Source organism: Monodelphis domestica, chromosome 8, assembly GCF_027887165.1.
Source record: "Monodelphis domestica isolate mMonDom1 chromosome 8, mMonDom1.pri, whole genome shotgun sequence".
In the NCBI taxonomy this organism is placed as follows: domain Eukaryota; kingdom Metazoa; phylum Chordata; class Mammalia; order Didelphimorphia; family Didelphidae; genus Monodelphis; species Monodelphis domestica.
In genome coordinates, this window is record NC_077234.1 from 97,049,349 (window position 1) to 97,057,834 (window position 8,486).

Below are 8,486 nucleotides of genomic sequence, written 5' to 3' on the forward strand. Positions count from 1 at the left end.
ATCCAAATCTCTTAATTTCAAAGTTCTCTGTAAAATGAGGGGGTGGGGGTGGAGGCCTTTAAAGTTCATTTTAAAGCTTTAAATCTATGAACCTATGAATTCTTAAGTGCTCTGAGGTAGAATTTGAATCAGATCTCTTGATTTCAAGGTCAGCACTTTAAATACTTATTGCATCTTGATGTTCTTACATGAAACAAAGGGCGGGGATAAATGGACTTCTTCTGAGTAGAAAATATAAGAGATTTGTTTAGGAATTAGAGCAAGTTTTACTTAATATTTTTAAGAATCAATTTAGATGAAGAATTAAACAATGAATTCTTTTTTCTCCCTTTCAAACAGTGAATTCTTCACCTAGCAAAAGACACTTTTAAGTTTTCTAGGTAATGAAATATTAAGTAAACAAATTTCACGAAAATTTCTTGAGGCTAAATGTGTGAGCAGAATCAATGTCTGATGAGTATCACCGTGGAGAGTGATATATTTAGGAAAACATTTTATTTTGTTGACAGATTCCATCTGATAGCGCAGAGAAAAGCTATAGTAGCTGCAATAGGGCTTTTGTGAAGAAAATATTTTTTAAATTTTAAAGAGCTATACAAAACTTTAATATTATTATTATTATTAATCCTAGAAAATGATGTAGGATTCTAGCTTTAGGGTAGCAGCTTAATACATGGCTGAATCCAAGACAATAAGGTGCTAGATAGAGACGAATGTGTCTAGTAGGACTAGTAATATGAATTGGATAAAATGTGCAATGGCTACCATTTAAAGAGAGTACACATAGAAAGATGAATTGGAGATAGGGGAAGTTGTTGAAATGTGTTTGCTTTTTCCACCAACTCTGATATGATGGCACCATAAATGGAGAATGGATATGAAGACTGGCAGGGATTCACTTCTGCCACATCTACACAATAGTGACCAATGATGAGGTGTTGAGGAAGATGAGGTTAAGAATGATCAACTCTAAAGTGTTGTCCATGATTCCGATGCATTGAAATGCTGACCTGTAAGAAAGAGGGAAGAGCAAAAATTTGTGGTTACTCAGGATTGTTTTCTTTAAAATAATGATGTATAGAATCATCCTATGTGCTTACAAAACATAAACAGAGCTTTGCAAAAAGTTTTGAGTGGTAGATACACTGCAGAAGATAAGCTGAGAGGATCATATATTAAAGATGACATAAAATTTTAAAAAATATTGTTTAACTTATGAGCTATATCCCTTGGAACTATAAGTAGCTGACTGGGAGAGCATGAATTTGGTGGAAAGAGCCAAAGCCCTGGTTGTTTGTAAGGACATCAGAAATGGGGATCATAGGACTGTCAGTTCTGGTGTTCAGAAGAGCTATTCTTGAAAGACATGGATGAAGACATCAAAATGAATTCATGGATTTAGGAAAACTCTTCCTGACTATGTATATGTGACAGGTGTAAGATAACAGTTTCTTTTTCCTTCAACATGATGTAGAAAAAAAAATTCAAGTTGTAAACAGAAAACTTAGGTGTTGTAACAAATAAAAGGTGTTCTAAAGGCTCATCACCAGATCCATAAACAGAGAGAGAGAAAGACAGACAGACAGACAGACACAGAGAGACACAGGGAGACACAAAGAGACACACAGAGAGAGACAGAGAGATTCAGAGAGAGACAGACAGGCACACAGAGAGAGAGGGAGAGAGAAAGAGAGAGAGAGACAGAGAGAGACAGAGAGACAGCTAGAGAGAGAGAGAGAGAGAGAGAGAGAGAGAGAGAGAGAGAGAGAGAGGGAGAGAGACAGAGAGAGACAGAGACAGAGACAGAGAGACAGAGACAGAGAGAGAGACAGAGACAGAGAGAGAGAGAGAGAGAGAGAGAGAGAGAGAGAGAGGGAGGGAGGGAGAGAGAGAGACAGAGACAGAGAGAAAGAGACAGAGAGAGAGAGAGAGAGAGAGAGAGAGAGAGAGAGAGAGAGAGAGAGAGAGAGAGAAAGAGAGAGAGAGAGAGAGAGAGACCAGGCAGTTCAGAAGATCTGGAAGCAAAAGACCTGGGTTTAATGGGCAAGGAGGGTTCTTACCTCCTTGTCCACTGGCTTTCAAACATCAGGCTGTCTGCCCTTTCATGGTGACATTGAGCTGGCTCTTCACTAGAAACACCCATGGTGATGCTGGCTTTGCCATGTTGTCACTCACCCTGATGCCAAGAGACTCCAGGGCTAGACTCTGTACTCGGGATCAACTTGCCCTTAATAATTTCCTTCACACAGTGTGAATTCTGGCTCAGACAGTAACTAGCATGTGATGTTGAGCAAATCACTTCACCTTGAAGAACCTCAGCTTTTTTGACTACAGAATGTTTCGCACTCCCTACTTTGCATGGTGGTTTTGATCTAGTGCTTGGAAAGATGGGGGGTGGGTGTGTTATGAAAAGAGGAAGTATTAAGAAAATAAATTTGTAATATGAATGATAGAGATGGTAAAGACACACAAATGCTTACTATAGAATTAGGACTCTATTTCCTATGAGACCATATGATCAGAGAATAGGAAACTGAGAGAAGAGATTTCCAAAAAGAAGGAGGTCATTGATTTTTTAAAAAAACACTATAGAGTAACTGAAGAATTCAAGAATGAGCAGTGGAAATAGATGTTTTGGGAATTTTTTTTTCTTTTGCTGTTTAGAGCCAGTGAATACTACCTGGAATAGAGCCAGTAAATAACACATCATGGCTATAGAGAAGCCGGTAGATAGCAACAATGACCCAAGTGAGCTGAGTAATGCTTGAAATAAACCTAGCTAGAAGATTCGAGGAAGCAAGCAATTAGCTAAACACAGAATCAACCCTTAGCTGAAGTCAGTCTTATTGGGACCTATCCAGCAGTTTTCAGAAGCAGCTGATACACTGTCTCCCAGAATCCCCTACTGCCACTATCCCTTTCCTATTATGGTCTTGAGTTTCAAGGACTTAAGCTCCCAACTAATCTTTGAAGAAAATAAAAAAAAAATTCTAATCTCTAAGTATATAGGGAAGGATTGATTTCTTTGACTTCCCAGACTTTTCCATGATGATTCAATTGTCTTTTCACACTGGAACTTCCTTTAGTTCCTGTGACTTTCTTACTCTGGAACATCTCACTGGGATGTCCGTCCCCATCTCCCATTGATGAGTTCCTTCTAAGAACTCCATTTTGGGGTCTGCCATGATTGACTCTCTAAATATAGCCACTATGACTTCACACAAGCACCTTTACTTATCCCCAACTTCCCAGCCCCATTCCAGTTTTTCTGATCCTTTTTATGAGCTTTCTTCTCCTTGTAGAATGTAAGTACATTCTTGAGTACACTGTCTTTATTTTTTCTTCCATGTAATTGCAGTATTGGTCATGATGTTACAAGGACTTCTTTGCTCTTTAGAGTGAGGGGGGACTCAGGATTTAATGATGACCTTTGGCAGAGGGCAGCAGTGCCTTTGTGTCAGAGATTGGGACCTTGCCAGCAATCTCAGGCAAGCATGCTGCTTTCCTCAGGGGGCTTGATCTGTCCTGAGCTCCTTCTATAAGGTACTGTACAATGTAATTATGTATGCTGAAATGTTTTTTAAACCAACCTCAGACATCCTTGTATTTAGAAGAAAGTTGTGTTGGCTTCCTTTTTGCCTTCATATAAATTACAGATGCTTTCTAACAATGGAAGCTTTCAGAGGACTTTGTAATTATGTGTAATAACAGAGAAATGTATACATTACCCAGAATTCCTTTCTGTACTACCTAGAATCCTTTTCCCTTTTTCCTGTGATCTCACCTTTGTGTGATTGTATTTAAGTTTGCTGTAATTCCTCCCTCCTCTCTTCTCTTGGGACCCAGTTGGGTTCAGTTAATTATTTTACTTTAGTTATTATTAAGAAAACTTTTAAAATATAATATTTTAGTTATTGAATAATAATTTAAAAACCCACAATAGAAAGTTTCTTTTCTTGACTCTTCTTTTATTTTGACAAAATATGAATTATTTTAATTAGATTTAACATAAGACACATATGTTAATATTTATGTTTTATTATGATTTTTAAAACTCTTACCTTTTGTTTTAGAATTGATTGTATCAGTTTAAAGGTAGAAGAGAGTTAAGGGCTAGTTAATTGGGGTTAAGTGACATATCTGGGATCACACAGCTAGGAAATATGTGAAGTCTGTTTTGAACCCAGGATGTCTTATTTCCAGGCTTGGATCTTTATCCACTAAGCCAACCTACCTGTCCCCATATTAATTATTTTAAAGCCCTCTCCTTGAAAACTGATTAAATGACTATTTTTCAAATAATCCATATGATTTCATATAATTGTGCCTTTGTTTATGCTATCTTGAATGGCCTTCTGCTTTGTTTTTTTTAAATATTCAATCTTATTTAACTTTCAGTTCCAAATTCTCTCCCTCCCTCTCTCCACCCTCTACCCATTGAGAAAATTAGAAAAACAAAGCTCATTACAAATATGTATAGTCATACCAAACAAATGACCACATTAATCATGTTTAAAAAAAACAGAAAGAAGGAAAAGGAACTATGTTTTAATCTGCACTCTTAAGTTCATCACTTCTCTCTCTGGAAATGAATAATATATTTCATCATGAGTTCTTTGGAATTGTGATTAGTCATTGTTTGATGTTTCTTTTGTTTACTGTCTAAAGAATAGTAAGTCAAGCTTAATGAAAAACAATAATGGATGCAACTAATCACCCAATAAAGCATGACAAGAGAATTGGTGCTAAGGCCATCGGATTTAAAATCTTAATTTGTTATGTGAAATTGTGATCCCAACAATAGCAAAGCAACATAAAGAGGCAGTATGGTATGGGTCTAGGACATGGTTCTAGCTCTAATTCTTCTGCTAGGATCATTAGATGTGCATGAACAAGGCAAGCTTGAAGAATAGTTTCCAGAAATCCTTTAGGAAACAAATATCTTATTTGCTCTAGCAGCTCTATAGGTACCCTCTGACTCTGCTGCATCATCTGTGGTTCCTTGGCTCAATCTGGTATAGCAAGAGCCATCTCCTAGTACTGTTTTTATTCCTGGTTCTGAGGCAGCACATACTTATTTGGGATCATGTATGACTCATTGATCAGGGTCTTGTACATTGAGAGGGCATCCTTACTGGCTACAGCATTAGAAAAGCTGATGACTTTGGTGGATTTATTAAAGATGGTGGCCTGCTTCTCCCCACCCCCTTTCCTTTGGAGCTTTAACTCATCCAAGGCTTCCTTGGTTCAATTCTGGAGAGTGGCTGTGAGCCAAGGTGAAGTGTAAAATGCCCAATTAGCAGTCCTGCAAACTGCTTTACATTGAATGAGGTTTAAGAATCAGCCTCCTGGCAGATTGTAATAGTGGTTAATTGAGTTCCTAAATGCCCTTTTGAGTTTGTTTTGGTCAAACGCATACTCATAAGTCTTTCATATTTAGCAGATTCTATTTGTCAATGGAGTATATGCCTTTTTTCTGTCCCTACTTAAAGGGAAGTCATAGATATGTCTATGAATAAAATCATACTCAAAGCATAGGAGGACTTAAGTCAATGGATGTGAGTACAAGGAATCTAGCCCCTTGGCTGGAGAGGCCAGGCTCCAGAGGACTGAACTTAGTCTAGACCAAACATCTTGATACAAAGTTGGGAGAGGCATAGGATCTCAGGTCCAGTGGCCTTTGCTGCAGTTTCTCTAGACTGGAAAATTGGGTATTTATACTATTATCCAGCATATGGACTGAATCCCAGCTAGAGATTCTGATTTGAAGTTGGTAATGCTTTGACTCCTATCAAAAAGCCTTGCTACTTTGGGCTTTTATTTCCATCATCATCACCATATGGACAAATTTCCTTGGTTAAACTATGAATCAGATTTGATAGACTGATGTTTCAAGAAGGTTGAACTAGCAATTAATGGTGTGATCTAAATAAGGCACTTAATCCCCCTCTGTTTTCTCCTCTGTAAGAAGAAACAGTAGGACTAGTACCTTTTAGCTCTAACATGCTGATTCCTTGATAGCCTTTCTTTTAAAAACTCATATAATTCCAAATAAAAAGATAATGCAAAAGTTAGTGAGAATGTTTGCAAGTGAGCAGACACAATTTTCTGAAAATTATTTTTGCTATATTGATAGAGCTCTGGTATCAGGAAGAGGTAAGTTCAACTCCAGTCAGATACCTACTAGCTGTTTGGGCAAGTCAATTAACCCTGTTTACTTTAGTTTTCTCATCTATAAAATGAGATGGAGAAGAAAATGGCACCCCCTTCTAATATCTTTGCCAAGAAAATTCCAGATGGAGTCCTGAAGACTCAGACACAATTAAATTTACTTAACAGAAAACATCCTGCAGACCTTTATTACCTTCTACTTGGACTACTGCAATAGACTACTAGTTGGCCTCTTTTGTCTTAAGTGTCTCTCTATTTCAGTTCATTCTTCACCCAGCTGTCAGATTGATGTTCCTCTAGCACATCTATCTATATCAGCCCTCCTCTCTCATTCAGGAAACTCCAGTGGCACCCAATCACAGTTTAGCTGTTAAAGCCCCTTATTGCATGGACCCTTTTACTTTCTAATCTTCTTACATCTTATTCTCTTCCACATACTCTGCAATCTAGTGCCATGACTTCCTTCTAATTCTCATACAAGATACCTCATCTTCTGCTTCCCTGATTTCCCTTATGTTTCAGCTAAAATATCTTCTGAAAGAACTCTTTCTCAAACCCTAAATGCAAGTTGTTTCTTTCTAAGACTATCTCCAATTTATACTGGTGTATCTTGTTTCTACATAATGGTTTGGATGTTGTCTTCTCCATTAGAGCATGAATGCCTTGAAAGCAGGAATTGTTTTTTTCTTTGTTTCTTTAATTTGTATCCCCAGTGCTTAGCAAAGAGCTGGCACAAAGTGGGTGCTTAATAAATGCAAACTGGCTTACTTACTACAGAATGCTAAATAATAACTGCATGAGAGATTTCCAAAATTAAGTATTCTATAAGACTTTGGGGGGAAGGGATTATTATCAGTTAGATCAAAGAAAATTCCTTTTAGGGGAAAGCATTTGAGTTGGACTTTAAAGGAAGGAAGGGAGGAATGAAGGAAAGGAGGGAGGAAGGAAGGAAAGAAGGAAGGAAGGAAAGGGGAAGGAAGGAAGGAAGAAAAAAGAAAGAAAAGGATGGAGGGAGGGAGAGAGGGAGGGAGGGAAGGAAGAATGTGATGGAGGAAGAAAGCAGAAAGAAAGGAAAGAAGGACATGAATGGAGAGAGAGGGAAAAAGAAAGGAAAGAAGAGGGGAGAGGAGGAGAGGGAGAAATGGACAGAAGGAGAAAGTAATGTAAAAAAGGGAGGGACAGAAGGAAGAAGGAGGGAAGAAAGAGAGTAGGATAAGGAAAGAAAGAAAAGAAAGAAAATATGGAAGGAAGGAAACAAGTATTTATTAATGTGTTTTTTAAATAGCATCTCATTTGATTGTTAAAACCACCATGAGAGATTGGTGCTATTGTGATTCCCATTTTACAGTTGAGGAAATTTAGGCAAATAGAAATTAAGTGGCTTACCTAGGGTCATACAGCTAATCAATGTCCTGAAGTGGAATTTAACTAAGATCTTCATGACTCCTGGCTCAGCAGTCTAGAGGAGGATAAGGAGTGGAATTAAAAGACAATCCTGAGAGAGTACAGTGTTTGGCTGTAGGGTAGAGAGTATGTTATATTTATTGGGAAAGGAAATAGGATTGGAAAAATGGGGGATAATGGGAGGTTTGTATGGGGTATGGAGGGGTTAAGGGAAGAGAGGAAATATGTTTGGAGAGGCAAAGGAGGGAGATGCCCCCTGCTGAGAGGAAGCAGCAGGGGTCCAATGAGGTTTCTTTGTCCTGGACTGACTGAAACTGAAGTTCAGCTCCCTCTATGACCAGAAATGATAGTCCACTTATCTGACTGTGTATTCTAATAATATAAAGTTTAATAACTAGTTGGGATTGGAGTTTTTTTCAGCTTCAGACCTGAGGCCAGGCCCCAGAGGCTGGCGGAGAGTTTGTCCCACTCCCATCTACTCTCGTTGTTCTAATTCAGAATCTTAGCAGTACACAGAAAGCAACATGATCTGACCTTCAGAGATGAATGGGCCTGAATCTTCAGGCTGAACCAAGAAGAGCATGCCACTCCAGACAGGCTGAACAAGCTCCTCTCTCCTCCAATAACAGGCAGCAAGTTCCACCTGGCAGGAAGGAAGTGCTAGTCACAAGACCCAACTGCCACTCCCAGCAGGAAGTGCTAGTCACAAGATCCAACTGCCACTCCCACTTGGCCCCTTCCCCCACAAACTGTCAGTCTAATTTCCTTTCCACTGTAAATCTTGAAATCTCTCAGACTAGTGAATGTTAAAAATTTCCCCATCGGGGAATTCTTAATTGGAACAAATTCTCCACTGAGAAAACATTCCCCATTTTGATGTGAGAACTCGCCAGGATCAGAAATGGGAGGAC

General features: G+C 38.5%; 1 long non-coding RNA gene across 1 annotated transcript; it reads right to left on the reverse strand.

The window, feature by feature from the left end:
* Nucleotides 1–305: 305 nt before the first annotated feature.
* LOC107649864 (uncharacterized) lies at nt 306–8,229 on the reverse strand. Its single transcript, XR_001624282.2, has 3 exons — nt 8,110–8,229; nt 7,558–7,630; nt 306–1,010 (listed from the first exon to the last, which is right to left on the reverse strand). It is a non-coding gene; the product is annotated as an uncharacterized LOC107649864 (long non-coding RNA).
* Nucleotides 8,230–8,486: the final 257 nt, after the last annotated feature.